Source organism: Poecile atricapillus, chromosome 3, assembly GCF_030490865.1.
Source record: "Poecile atricapillus isolate bPoeAtr1 chromosome 3, bPoeAtr1.hap1, whole genome shotgun sequence".
In the NCBI taxonomy this organism is placed as follows: Eukaryota; Metazoa; Chordata; class Aves; order Passeriformes; family Paridae; genus Poecile; species Poecile atricapillus.
The window spans coordinates 97,590,316-97,604,887 of record NC_081251.1 but is presented as its reverse complement, the minus strand read 5'-3'; positions in this window follow the sequence as shown (position 1 = coordinate 97,604,887).

Below are 14,572 nucleotides of genomic sequence, written 5' to 3'. Positions count from 1 at the left end.
ACTGTGCTGTGGTTGAGGCTTATCTACAAAGCAATTGACAGGCATTTTATTTTTCAATCACACCAAATATGGACTTCTGATGACCAGGGAGTTTGGGTTTTGTTTCATCAGTCCTTAGCTAGGTATTAAGCAAAAACATGTATTTAAGTCCCTTTAAATTACCGTTTTTTTCTCAAGTGTTTGTACCAAGAAGATCTAAATAACATGTCCTGGAGCGTCAGGATTCAAATTGTCAGTGAGTAGCTTCCAGGAGATTTTGAGTGTGCCTTGCCCTTCAGTGACCATTCCATTCTGCTCTAGAGCAGTGCTCCAAAACAACCTGCATGTTGACCAGGAAATTTCCTTGCCTATTTGTACAAATAAGACACTGAGGACAGGACTTTGACTGAACTAGGCTTTTCTCTGAAGCTTTTTTGTCAAAGGGGGATTCACTGTGTCCTTATCTGAAAGGAATGCTGTTGTTTGCCCTTTCCAAGGCAAAGTGGAGCCTTGTTTTGTTCTTAAAATAACATCCAGGAGCTACAGGATTCCCGGGAATACAGGAAAGCTGGACTCAGAGCTCACTTTTGTCTGAAGTTACTGCAGTTGGCATCCACCAGCACCTTGGGGCCACTGGGCCCCTGCTCCTGTGAGACTGGAGAGATGGTCCTGTATCTGCCTCTTTGTGGTAGTAAGTGGGAAAAAGAGACCCAGGTGCCAATTTCTGCTTCATAGTTTGTTCTGCATTTAGCTGCCAGGGGATAAAATATCATCAAAACCCCCTTGGGAACTCTGGTTTCTCTCCTACCACAGGGAGTGGCATTACTGGTAGCTTGACATTTCCTTCTTCGAACTGATTTCAGAGGAATTTAATAAAAAATCTTGTGATAATGAAGCTAAAAGATCTCTACAGAGAAATGGCAACTGAGCAGGGGTTTCCAGGATTAGAGTTTTGGGTTACCATCAGCCACTTCTTTTTTGGTCCTGCTCAATTGAATCTTTCAGCTCCTATTGACATAAAGATGGACTGAAGATAATAATTTTCACTTAGGATTGAAACTTATATGGCCCAGGAATTCAAGAGAAGATAAAAACCAGAATTCATACGTGAGGTAATGAATTAAAGTAGCTGAAAAGAGAAAGAAAAGAAAAAATAAAAGCATTAGGGCTTCTCCCTCCTCCTGAATTTGGCAGGTTGGGTTTACTTTGCGATGCCAGACAGACTTTTTGTCTGATATACATTTGCTGAAAAGTCTATAGTAATCCATAAAATGGCTCTAAGGTATAAAGGAGGTACTTCCAGAGAGATCAGAAAAACTAGGGGAAAAAAGAGGTGATGCTGATATTTTAATGAGCATCTTTCTCTTCATTGAGAGAATATCTGCCCTGTACCATTACTTTACTGAGAGCGCAGAACAATTATTGTCATTCAATCACTATTTTTCTCACAGCTGGGATGAAAGAGAAATAACACACACAAACACACACATATACATGTGCAGCACATGCAGATCCTCTTTCTCTCTCTCCCTCTCTCTCTCTCTCTGATAGTTCCCTAGAGAGTTCCATCATACCCGAGTTTATGAGCCTTGGATCATCTATGACCAGTGGATTTAGTAATAAACAGAGTGGAAATGTTCTTCATCAGAGTTCAAAGGAAATTTTGACCAGCCCCTGCCAGACATTGCTTCCCCCCGGCCCCTCAGCATTTAACTGTAATGACTTCCTTTGAGTGGAAAGAAAATGGAAAGGAAGGCAGCTTGTACATCTTTAAAATGGGTCTTTAAATATAGGAAGCTCTGTAAATGAAGAGTATTGGGATGGCTTTATAATGCAGCTTTTCAGGGTCTTTTGCCATGCTGGAAAGTTGGTTCCTGGGAAGCACATGCAACATGCTGAGGTGTGAGTGTAAGGGCTGAGTAAAGGAGCTGTGTTGCTACATTTAAAATAAAAAACTGCACCTTTGAATTCCCTATTACACCTTTGACCATTGAAAATCTGCCTCTGTTGGGCAAAATCTAAAGACACACCTTATCTTTCCATGAAATGTTTGGCAGTCCCACTATAAATCCCACTGAACACAGAACACCTTTAAATATGAGAAGCAAGGGTTGCCAACACTGTTAGCTCAATCTACCTCATTATATATTGATATACAGATCTACTAAGAGCTCCCCACCCTCTTGGATGTCAACAGGTTTAAATGTCTCCATTTTCATATATGGGAAATTAATTATGGTTTTATTTTTGTAGATTGTGTGGTGAAACCATAGCACTTGGAAGGACAAACATTTTAAAACACTGGATGCACCCAAAGGACTGCCCTGATTACTTTTATCCAAGGTATAAAAATACCAGACATGTATTTTTATCTCACTTTGAAGGTATCCATGGACTGGAGGTAGGTTATAATGCTTTCAAAGGACCTTGAGAAGTGAGAATTATAGGCCCTTCAGAGAATTACCTATATCCCTCTAATAAATTCTTGTGAGGTTTATCTGAAGACGGTGATGATGGCTCAGAGAAGGCCATAAATTGCCTGGGGGACATCATAGTAACACATTTTCCCCTGTGACAGTCAAGGGGATAGTGGGGAGCACAACAGAAACAGCACACATTAGGTAATGCCCCCCATCAGACTGCAGATGTGTGAACTAGTTTAAAACTTTTATTGGGGCTTTTATTAGGCTGTGATACAGTCCCAGGCTCTTTGCAGTTGCCAGTGTAGCCAGTTGCTCGCAAGTTATAACAAATTAAAAATACCTAATGCTCAAGCTATTCTACACTTAGGGGTGGGGAGTCCCAAACAGATAATATTTTGGGTGGCTAAGTGGCCAGGTTCCTTCTGTGCCTTGTGATCCTGCTTGTGAGAGCCATGGCATTAACCATAGCTGTTCCACTGATTTGAAATAGCAGCAGAGGTTCAACCTAAGCAGCAGTCTTGTAAATCCTTGCTGATGCAGTAAATGCTCTTTAAAACACTGATGAACTAATGGTTATGTAGAGTTTTTGGTTTGGTTTGGTTTGGTTTGGTTTGGTTTGGTTTTATTAACCCCAGTTACCTACTTAAGTTAATGTAATTGATAGCTTTGGTACACAAAACTTCCTTAAAACCTAAAACACATGAAAAGTTATAATTTTATTAGCAAAAATTGTCTTGGTCATGTATCTTGTTTCTGCCAAAGTGACGGTGCTAACACAAGTTGTCGTGTCTCTGTGGGATGGTTTGGTCTCAGTGACTTCCCTGTCAGCTGGAGAGCTGGGCTGCAGCAGCAGGGGTTTGATGGGAGTGGGACCCTGGGGAAGATCTTCAAAGTGGCAGTGAGGAGAGGCCAGTGGTTCATCACCTCTCATAACACAAGAACTAAAGGAACCCAAGAAACTGGTCAGATGGCAGGTTCCGAAACAAGTAAAAAGCTACAATTATTTGTTCACTCTGCATGTGGTTATTAAGTGATGAACCCTTTGCAATCAAATGCTGTAGCTACCAAAATTTTACCTAAGTTCAAAACACATTAGACAAATTACTGACAGAAAGAGCCATAAGACAGTGAAAAACACCAGCATACAATCTCAGGCTCAAAAAGTATATAAACTCCAGTCTGGATGGAAGTTAACAGGATATACTGGAGAAGCATCATGGCGTCTTCTCCATGTAACCACAAGCTCCTGCAGGAAATGAGAGAGCAGAGTAGATGAACCACGAGGTTAATAATTGTATTAAATTATTATCTTCTAGATATTAACAACTGAGCTAAGCACAATCCTGTCTAAGAGCCCTTGGACAGCTATGACTTCATGCACAACTATTAAAGCTTTGCTAGAAAAGAATTCCAGAAAATCTCCTGGAGTCACCAGATGTTCATAAATTGGATAATTCTACATAGTTCATTTTAGACAGATGAATGTGTCTTTCCACGTGGAAACTTTAAAGCAAGTACAGAAGGACAGTTAGAGAACATCACAGCAGACAGGAAAAGATGGTGAGGAGAGAAGGTGGCAACACTTGCAGGATCATCAGCAGGAGATGGATTCTTTGGTCTCTTTGGGCCCTTTCCCATGCCTGAGGAGAATTAATAGCTCCAAGCGTCCATTTCTTTTCAACCCTATCGTTGGCCATAGCAGCAGGAAAAGAATGCATCCCCTGGGCCCATTTTTGCATTTACTTTAAGCTTTTCATTGTAAAAGCAATGCAAACTGGCTTTAGTATAAGTGAGGATTAAGTGTTGCACATATCGTTATGAAATCACCAGGGACCACAGTGAAATCTGAGATATTACTACACACAATGGTTGAATCAGCTCCCTTTAGAACCTGATTATCTTTTTAAACAAATTTTGTAAATGAGCTGTAATATTTTATATCCACTCAAAGCTTTTTAGCCCAAAGCACTTAACAAGCTTAAAGACCTTAAAGAGCTTTTGTTCTGTGTGCGGACAGTACCTGGCACAATGGAAGTCAGTCCCTCACTCAGGTTCCCATGTGTTAAGAGAGCAATACCCCCAAGAGTATGAACAGCAGAATGGAAATACTGACATTTCTGGGTCAGAAAAAAGCCAGACAAAGAATTAATAAGGAAAGCTTTGATTTTGAAATAAGGAGTTACAGAAAGTAACCAGAATCTAAGCTAAAGAGAGGCAGATTTTGAAGGCTGAACTAGAAGACTAACCTCATTAACATATACATTACTACTTTTTTTATTATTAATTCTATTCTGCCAGGAACCAAAAATGTTTCTAAATAACGTTAAGGGTTTGACAGTACAGGTATACATATTACATTTACACCATAGAGATATGAATTTATAGACAGGATACAGGACTTGAAGGATTTATTTCCCATTTCTTAAGAGAAATACACAACTATGCCCTGTAAATATATGTAATACTTATACTGTTCGAAAAATTAGTGCAGTTTCTTACTGATATTCTGATTAAATAGTTTAATCAATATTTTTAACTGCCTAATAACTACGCTGAGTTTCTTAATAGGAAACTGGGATCTCTAGCCTTCTGTCAACAGGCCTATTGAGCAGAGTATGCAAATGGGGAGGTTTACATGCAAATTCAAACATTTGTAAATGGAACACACCTACAGTTTGAGCCATGTTGAGTGGTGGTCTGTTCTCTGAGTATTTTCTGCTTTGGTGCCTGGGCAGGTAAGCTGAAAAATGTAACAAACATGGGCATGGTTTGAGGAGGTAAAATGCCACTGGATGTCATTATTTCTCTTTGAAACTGAAGCAAGTCTTCTCGAGAGGTGGAAAATATGGCTATTACAGAAGGTAGACGAATTTGATTTTGAATATTCTCAGTATTTTGGAATACTTGTTCTTAATTTAAAATAGCTTTCCAAAGTCAGACTCCTTCATGAGTCAGTGGAAACATACACAACCCTTTGCAAACGCAAGCAAAATCTTTGAACGCCCTCATTTTGGTACAAATTGGTCAGTCTGCAAATGGCTCCACTAATTGGATGAGCCTCTCAACCCTCCGGGCTGCTCCCAGCTTTCCGTCCCCAGCGACCTCAGGGAAGCCAGTTTTGTGGTAATATAAAAGTCGACTAGAACCTAAGCATAAACTTAGTCATCAATTTCTCTGAATTTGAAATCGTGTCATTGGGATTATGGAGTCTATTTCTGCAGCCACCAGAAGTCCTGCTCATTTGGGCACAATAGTAGGGATATCAGTAAGATGGAAAGTACCAAAACACTGAGTATCACACTTAGTTACTGCACAGGCATTTCTTCTGAAAACACTGGCAAGCACTACTGGTGGCTACACTCAAACTTGGGATTTAATTTTATATCTTTCACTTTTCTGGCCTGAGATATCAGTAAAAGATTAGGAGCTCAGATACTTCTCCTTATAAATGGCTCTCAACACTTGAAAATTACTTACCAGAAAATGGTTCCCCTTCTTCCATTATAATTAGTAATCTTATCAGTAACTGAGACTAAGAATCAACAGAGAAATATTTTCTACATGTTCCTTATTTTCAGAGCTGAAGCAAGAAGCTAAATTATGCTATATTGCTGCAATATAACATAACTACCTTTTACATTCCAGATTCTTGTACCTCATCTATTATACCATTGTATTTATGAGTGAGATCTACATCACAGCCACTGAACATCTGTCAGTGATGGCATAGCTGAAGGAGTCCTTTGGTCCATGATTTTAAGTGTTTTGAAAGGTAACAAGGAAAGAATCCAGCTTAATATCCAGACCTGGCTGAGTTGAAATAGTCATGAATAACAAAAAATACCTATGTGTTTGTAAATGAGGCATCCTGTGTGGAGAAGAAACCTTTTACATAAATATAATGGTGAGCTGGTCTTGAACTCTGTCCCGTGGCTGATAGGACTTTTCACTATTAAATTCTAAAAACAGGAAGCACCAAAGAACTTCATAGCTTGTCTGTCTTGCCTACCTACAATTGTACTTACATGTAGTATTTGGTCTTGTGAATGAAATCGTAAATCTTTGACAGCAGAGACAAGAAATTTCAAAGGTAGAGATTTGTGGGTTTATTCTGATTTTGCAATAAAACATGAGGTACACAAATGAGATCTGGAAGAAATTCTCATCATAGTGGGCCATGTGAAAGTGTAAGGGACCTTGCCTACTAACCTGGAAAATTGGGAGAATTTATGCAGGACAGGTTAGCATAGAAATCATGCAAACAAGAAGGAAAGCATGAAAAAAAAATATGGAGTTTAAATTAACTTCTAGGAGCACTAAAATTGAGATAATAATTTTAAGAAGAAATTATATACCTGAATATTTTCATCTCAGTATATTAACAAATTTATCATGAGCATTTTAGGACTTTCTAAGATGGCTTTATAATCTAACATTATATGGGAGATATCTAGAAATACCAGAACTATTTTCCTTGTTGCCAAAGACACAGACAAAACATTAAGTTTGGGGCTAGTACGTGCTTTCACTGCAAATGGAAATACATTTCTTTCATATGTTTTTTTCCCTGAAATTTTTCATAAGAAATAAAACCCACTCCCAACCAGTTCCACATGTGATTTATTTGAGTTAAACTGTGTGGAATTAAATCTTAACAAGGGACTGATTTCAAATCTATAGAAATCTCTGTGACTCTTTCTGTTAATTTGAGTGGTCTTTTGATCAGGCCTTACATGAAAAAACACATTTATGAGTCCCAAAGATGGAACTCATTAAATTACTTTTCCTTTATTTTACATATGTAATTTAAATTATTTTATATTTTATAATTCCCAATGAAAATATTTGATTCTAAGTTACATAAAGATAGGGGAGTTTTAGTGATATGGGAACCAGGAAAAAAAAAAAAAATTGTTGATATAAATAAGTCTTGTTCTAACACCTTTTAAAAACTTCCATTATTTGCAACAATGAAAGATAAATGCATATGTTCGCTTCCATGCTCTTTTAGCAACACAAATGTGGACATCACGTTTTGGGTGCAGGTTATAAATATAATTTAGTAAAAAATAAGTTCAGCAAGATCTACTGGGAAAAGAGTCAAAGGCAAATATTTTTACCTGAATAAACAAAAAAACTGACAACATCCCAGCCTGGTGAAATGTGTCCAAAACCTTTGTGCAAAAGAACTACGGCACCAATCAAGATGAAAGATGCTCAGCCTTACAAGTAATGTTTTTGGGGAGCACAGGAAAAGGCTGGATCTGTAATGGTGTAGTGGCTTGAGACAACTCATATTACAACATGTAAAGGCCAATATGTGCCCTCAATACATGGCAAGGATGGAGAGTTCTCTAAAATGGCAACAGGGGCTATTGAACCCTGAGTGCTGACAACCTGATGTGAAGTCATGGAAAAGGAATGACATAAAAATGGATATTTTATTGTGCTTTGTCCCTCCCTCTCCCTCAGAGCTGCCACAGCAGGAATGTGCTTCTTGGGAAGAGAACCTGTGTTATTGTTTGATTTTTGTTTTTTGCCAAGGGCACTGGCAGAAACCAAGGCTTTCCTGTTACAAGAGAGAAGAGTTTGCCAAAATTCTTATTTTTCTCTACTAATTTCAGTGTAAGAGATCTGAATGATAACACAGAAGGCTTAAGTGCTTGCCATTTTACAGTTGTTTTTGTAGACTGCTTTTTGCAAGCAGTGGTTATTTATAGTGTCCTAAAAACTAACTCCACAACCCATGAATGATACTTAAATTGCTGGTATCAATATCAATTTTGCTTACTATTCTTAAGTGAGTTGGACTGTAATTAAATAAAAGAAGCAGATTTAAAGATGTTTTAGATGTTCTCAGTGATCAGATATCCACATTCAGCAGTTATGTGTTCTAGAAACACCAAAACAGTGATCTGTAATATTTTCCTTGTTTAATTCCTGAAAGTATTTGATTTTGTCTTGGTTCTATCTATCTATCTATCTATCTATCTATCTATCTATCTATCTATCTATCTATCTATCTATCTGTCTTTCTCAACAGACTTTTTTTGGGGGGTGGGAGGTGCCACCCTTTGTGTCACACATATTTAGAGAAAATATTAGGGAAGAAAATAAACAAACAAGGAAAAAAATCTTATTTAAAACAAATATGAAAAGGATAAATTTCTGAACTGAGGTTTTTGTTGAACTTCAAAGTGAGAATTAATATATAAAACATCTAGGATCTTGAAAGAAATAAACTCTTGAAGAATTCTAATGTGTCTAATATAAACCAAAAAAAAGAAAAAAATCCTTTGAGTCTTTAACATAATATTAGTTTTGCTTGTAAGTTTTTCTTTAACATCAACTTTTTTGACCATTTTATTGAAACTTCAACAGACAGTAGCTTATTTTTCCACAGACTTAAGCACCTGAGATTTTTGGCTAATGGATATAAGGCCAGTAAAATTTCCTATAAAATGAAACTTTATACGAGAACTTACATGATGTTTATAGAATATATTCCAGCGTTTGCTTTTTCAAAAGCAAACTTCTTGATATTTGTAAGAAGAATATCAGCTGCATTGCAATGAGAGAGTGAAAATGATCAGCTGATGAATACAAATAAACAGAGATGTTTTCCCTGGCTTCACTACTTGCTTCCTGAGGATCTCTGTTTCCCACTTAAAGATCAATAAATACCAAGCACAAAGCTGAGTGAAATAATTTCTGTTCCTTTTAATGAGCTGTGATTTAGAACTTAAATGAAAACCAGGGATGAACAAAGACTTTTTTAATGAGAAAATTTCTGACTCAGAAATTCTACAAATTATTCTTTTTACTCTTCATTATCCTTAATTTTGCCAAACAGATCTACTGGTGGCTTTGTATTCACAAATATTATCTGGCTAAATGGAACTGCGCTGAAAAATATTCTTCACAAAATGAGTAAATAACACCACTTCAGAGCCAAGAATGACAGATATCAATACTGAATCCATCCTTCAGAAGGAGATAGGCCCAGATATCCAAGATAATATACTTCCCAGAAATAGTCTATCTATTTTATGGTTATCAACAGCAAAACTCTTTTTTCAGATAAGAACTTCTGCAAATTTAATGACTGACAGTCAGCTAGGACTTTTAGCACAAGTTTTTACTCAGAAAATAGGAAATGAGACAGCAAGCTCTAAAATGTAAGAGAGGATTTCAACGTACTTTGCCTTTTCTGCAAGTTTATATATATAAGTATTCCAAAGAAAATACACCAGCAGTAATAAAACCATCTATCAATTATAATTGATCCTACAAGCATCTGAATAAGATCAAAACATGTAGGATTTCTGACAGTAAGAGTCACATTTACTTCTCTCCATGTAATTTACTCCAAAAATACTTTATCTGTTGCAAACAGATAAACAGCTTCTAATTTTCCTCTAAATTAGACACTCATACTTTCATTTGAGCTTCAGACTTCAGAGAATTCAAATTAAATTTAACTTTAAATTCCATGAGGTGAATTTAGGTCACTGCTTTGGACTGACACATCTACCCTTGCTCACTGCAGCCTGAAATGGCAAATATGTATAAATTGTGCTTGGGGAACAAACTTAGAATCATAGAGCCACAGGGTCACAGAATCATAAAATATATTGGGTTGGAAGGGTCTGCTAGAAGTCTTCTAGTCCAGCCTCCCTGCAATGAGCAGGGACATCTCCAATTAGGTCAGCTTCCTCAGAGCCCCATCCAACCTGACCACCAGAGCATCACAATACTATCACCCAGAGGAAAGTATCTGGTCTTTCTGGTTTCTTCTTTCTCGAATCTACAGGTCCTACAAGATTTTGACCACCAAACCTGGTATTCTAGAAATCAACTAATCTCCCACTGGAATGTGAGAATTTGGAAGGTAGCAGCAATGGTTTATACTGTCCAAATCTTCCCATACAATCCCCTCACCATTTTTTCACTTGTCTTGGGTCAAATTTAAGAAAGGTTGACCCAATGTCCCTCTGATTGCTTTCTAATTACCACTTTGAACAGGTCTGGTGGGAATTGCCCAGGTACTAATAGATAAGTTTTAATATATGGAAAGATATTAGTAAAAACTGTTGCCCTTAGCAGAGAGGTAGTGGATTTGAATGCAATGTCCCTTTCTTTTCCCCTTTAATGATGATTCCTTAAGATTTCTTCACCCAGATGTAAGCATCCTACAGCCTTCTTCTAAGCAGCTGAGATCTGGCTTCAAGCATACAGGCAGTGAACATGCCTGAATATTTTGCTCCTAATATATCTTGAGTTTTGGAAGTAGTTCTAGAAACTGGCTGATGCTCTTAGAACTTTCTACATGAGGCAGTACCCAGTCAAAAATTAATGAACTACCCCCAGTTGTTGAGGAATAACTACTTCAAGAACTGGCACAAAATAAAAATATGAAATAAAACTTTCCTGTTCCTGCTGGAGTAAGGAAAAGCCCCCTCAAAATGTTATACCACATAATGGGTACATCGCCCAAAGACAGTTATTCGAAAACTCAAATCATATTATGATTTAAGGAAGACCATATAATAAGGTTACTTGCTTTGCTGAATGCACCCCTAACCTGTTTTTTACCACACTTTGTAGTAGTATTGCAATTTCCCAGAATGACTGAGTCCCTGGGTGCAGCTGAGGATTATCATCACAGGGGAACAAAAAGTCAACATATTTCATTTTACATGGTTCAGAAAATGATATCAAATCTACTTGCGTCCCTTCCTTTTCTTTCTTCCTCTCAAGTCATAGCCACTGTTCTACCAGTTCTGCTTCTACCTCTGTTTTAATCTCCAATTGCTTCATTAAGTGCCAGTTGCCAAAGCTTTCCTTTTGCTTAGTAGACAGCGATTACTATTATTTAAGCTCTGCATGCACATATTTTAGCAGTATAGCTTAATATGACAATAGAGGGCTATTGATCAGAAAGGGAGTTGGACTGGAAGATGTTCAGACAGTCTTGACTCCTCCTTGTGGAGGGTTACGTATGGACTCTGTCTGCTCCTTCATAAATAGCACACTTTAACATAAATAAAAGCCCTTTAGCCCTCAGCTGAAGTGGGAGCATCTGAATCGGACTTGAATCAGCTTTATGTCATAATTTCTCACAGTCATCCCACTGTTCTGCTGTTTTCATTTAGAATGAATATAAACTATCCAGATTTAGTGTGAGTTTCTGCTTTCAGGAGCAGTGCACTTAGGGATTCACTGAGTATGTGAAACAAATTCTCAGTACCAGTTTTTAAACAGGGATTGAGACTAAGTAATGGAAATAGCAGAGCCCATGGGATTGATTAAAAGCGTGTTGAGTTCCCTAATATTCAAAGCGCAGTAATTAGAACCCTCTATGACACAGGACTGTAAAATCCAGTTGATCAGATGCTCACGTACATGGGCTTTCCTTGCAGCAGTTAGCTAACACCAGAAATGTTCCAAACGTGTAATGGAAAAACCATTACTATTTCGGAACCCAAGACGCCGCACACTGGATTCACATTCCCGTTACAGTAAATTGCTGTTTATCTGGAACACGTCATCCTATTCTGACAGTCTGTCCAAGGGTCCATATTTTCTGTCTGAGCAGGCTGTGCTGATTACACCCCTCCGTGTGTCATTTGTGTCTCCCTGAAAACCTCTGCCCAAAGGGAAGCGTGGAGGCTGCGGGGAAGGGAAGACACAATTAGCCCTGTCCTCCAGTCATGACGGGAAAGTTGATACGGGAGTAATAACCACAAACCAGGTCTCTCCTACATTTATTGTCATGCCCATCATAGCCAGTAACATTTCTTTAACAATAGTCATTTATAAAGGCCTGGCTTCTGTGGAAAGATTTACTAACAGCCCTAAGTGGAAACTCCACTATAAAACCAAAGTGCTCATGGAAATATTACTACTACAAAGGCATAAAAATAATGCACAGAAGAAACCCACCAGTGCATTTACTGTTAAACTCAAGGACTAAAAATAAAATAACCTCAATATATAAAATGAGTATAATATTTTTCTCTTTCCTTTTTGAAACACAGAAGTAGCTCTAATGGATCATAGACAAAAAGGTGTATTGTGATTGGAGCTAACAATATTTTTACATTCTGCCCTTCAAAGACTCAACCCAATTTAATTTTTACAAGACAGAATCTGGCTGTATAGTAGAAGTTTTCTTTAGAAAATAATATATATATATAAAAGACAAAAACCAAAGGTAAGAAAGATCATCAGGACTGAATAATACTGACTGATTTTCTGTCATTCTCAGTACTCCAGTTGCTGAGCATTCACAGAGTAAAAGAAAATATACCAGTGTCTCCAGAGATGCTGTGTCAACAAAAACTCCTTCCGCTGGCATGATACAATTTCTGTTTAACTAATCAGGGGGAAATTTATCATACAGGACTTGGTGGGGTTGTTCATGGAGTCATTAGCACAATGGCACTCAGCTCCCAGAAGACAGTTGTGCTCTTCGGAAGATGAAATGCTGCAGCTGGCTGGGAAATGAATGAAGGCCAAAACTGGAATTATAAAACAGAGGACTTAATTTGAAAAAAAGTTTGTTCCTAGGATTTCATGGATGTGTTGGTTGATTTATTTATTTACTTATTTATTTAGTTCTTTCCAAATAATGAGAAAGTGCTGAAGACTATAAAGTGGTAGTGTGTTGAAGTGTTCACTCATAGCCTTATAGTGATTTCTTCAGTGTCTTGCTGTAAGAATATCACACTTTGCTAAGCGGCCCATAAAAGACTTTTTCCAGACATCAAAGTAATGGAATGAATTCCTAGGTTAATATTCAATTGCTCAATTCTACTTAATGCTCTCTCTGACTCCCAATTATAAAAGTAAGATAACCACTTGAATTCTAAAAAGATTCCAGTGATGCCTGCCAAAAGTCTTACTGCTACCTCGTCCATGTAAAACATGGCTTTAAGGAGAATTTTGGTAAAACAGAGTCTAGTTATTCACAGATTTCTTATTACACATTTAACTGATATAAGCACTGCAAGGATTAAATCAATAATATTTATAGAAATGTATGGAAGATACAGTTTCAAAACTGCTTTCATAAAAGTGTCCAGCAGATAAAGCAGCAGATGAAATTCAGGTTAGAGAAATGTAAAGCAAAGTACACAGGAAAAGTATTCCTTGGAACAAATAATTCCTTTAAAATATCTACAAAGCTCTACCTCAACATATAATGTTAAACAAAAAAAAAAAAAACCAAACAAACAAACCAAGACAAAAAAAAAAACAACAGAACAAAAAGAAAAACAAAAAGAAGGCCAGGAATAATGAAGAAAATATAAAACATTAATCATCATTATGCCACAGTAAAAATCCATGCTTCATCTTCATTGTAAATATCATGGTTGTTGTGTCCTCCTCATAAAAAACTTACAGTGAAGTTGGAAACATCTCAGCAAGTCCCTGAGCCACAAATTTCTGAGAGAGTATCCTGAGGCACTATGAATTATGTATATCCTGGTATGCCTGCCTGTTCTGTGACTTTTTCTTGAACATCTTATTATCCATCACTCTTGGAGACAGTACAGTGAGCTGGCTGGACCTGTGGGGCGGCCTGACACATCATTCCTTATGTTCTTGACAGATTTAAAAAAAACCAACAAAACAGCAAAGTGGAAGAGTAGTTTGCTTTAGTCAATGTGCATGGCTGGGAGGGGAAAGGGAGGTGTCCTACTGAATACAGAAGAAAGAAGGTATTTTCACTAATGTTGGTACCCTGGCTTGTCAGGAAGCCAGGAGGTTTAGAACAACATGGAGAAAGCTGAGTGCTCTTATATTTTAAATCATCCCCTTTTTCTCACCAGAAATACACAATCCCTGTCAGGATTCTGCCAAGTGTTCTTCACCCAGACCCTGAGACAGCTAAAGCATCTTGTTCTGTGCAGAATGTTGGCACTGTATTCCATGGGCAGGAAGAAAGAAGGCACAGAATTGATAAAAAAAAACAGGGCATGATTTTTTATTTCAAATTATGATCATTATGTTCCATAATAATTTGAAGAACTTGCTAATACAGCCCACATGAGGCAGTGCTGCTTGAGAAAGGAGAGTCAGGGCTTCAGTAACAAAGCAGAGACACTGCACACCCCTAGGAATGTACCCTATCTCTCCTCTCTTGTCCTACCTGGAACCTGGAG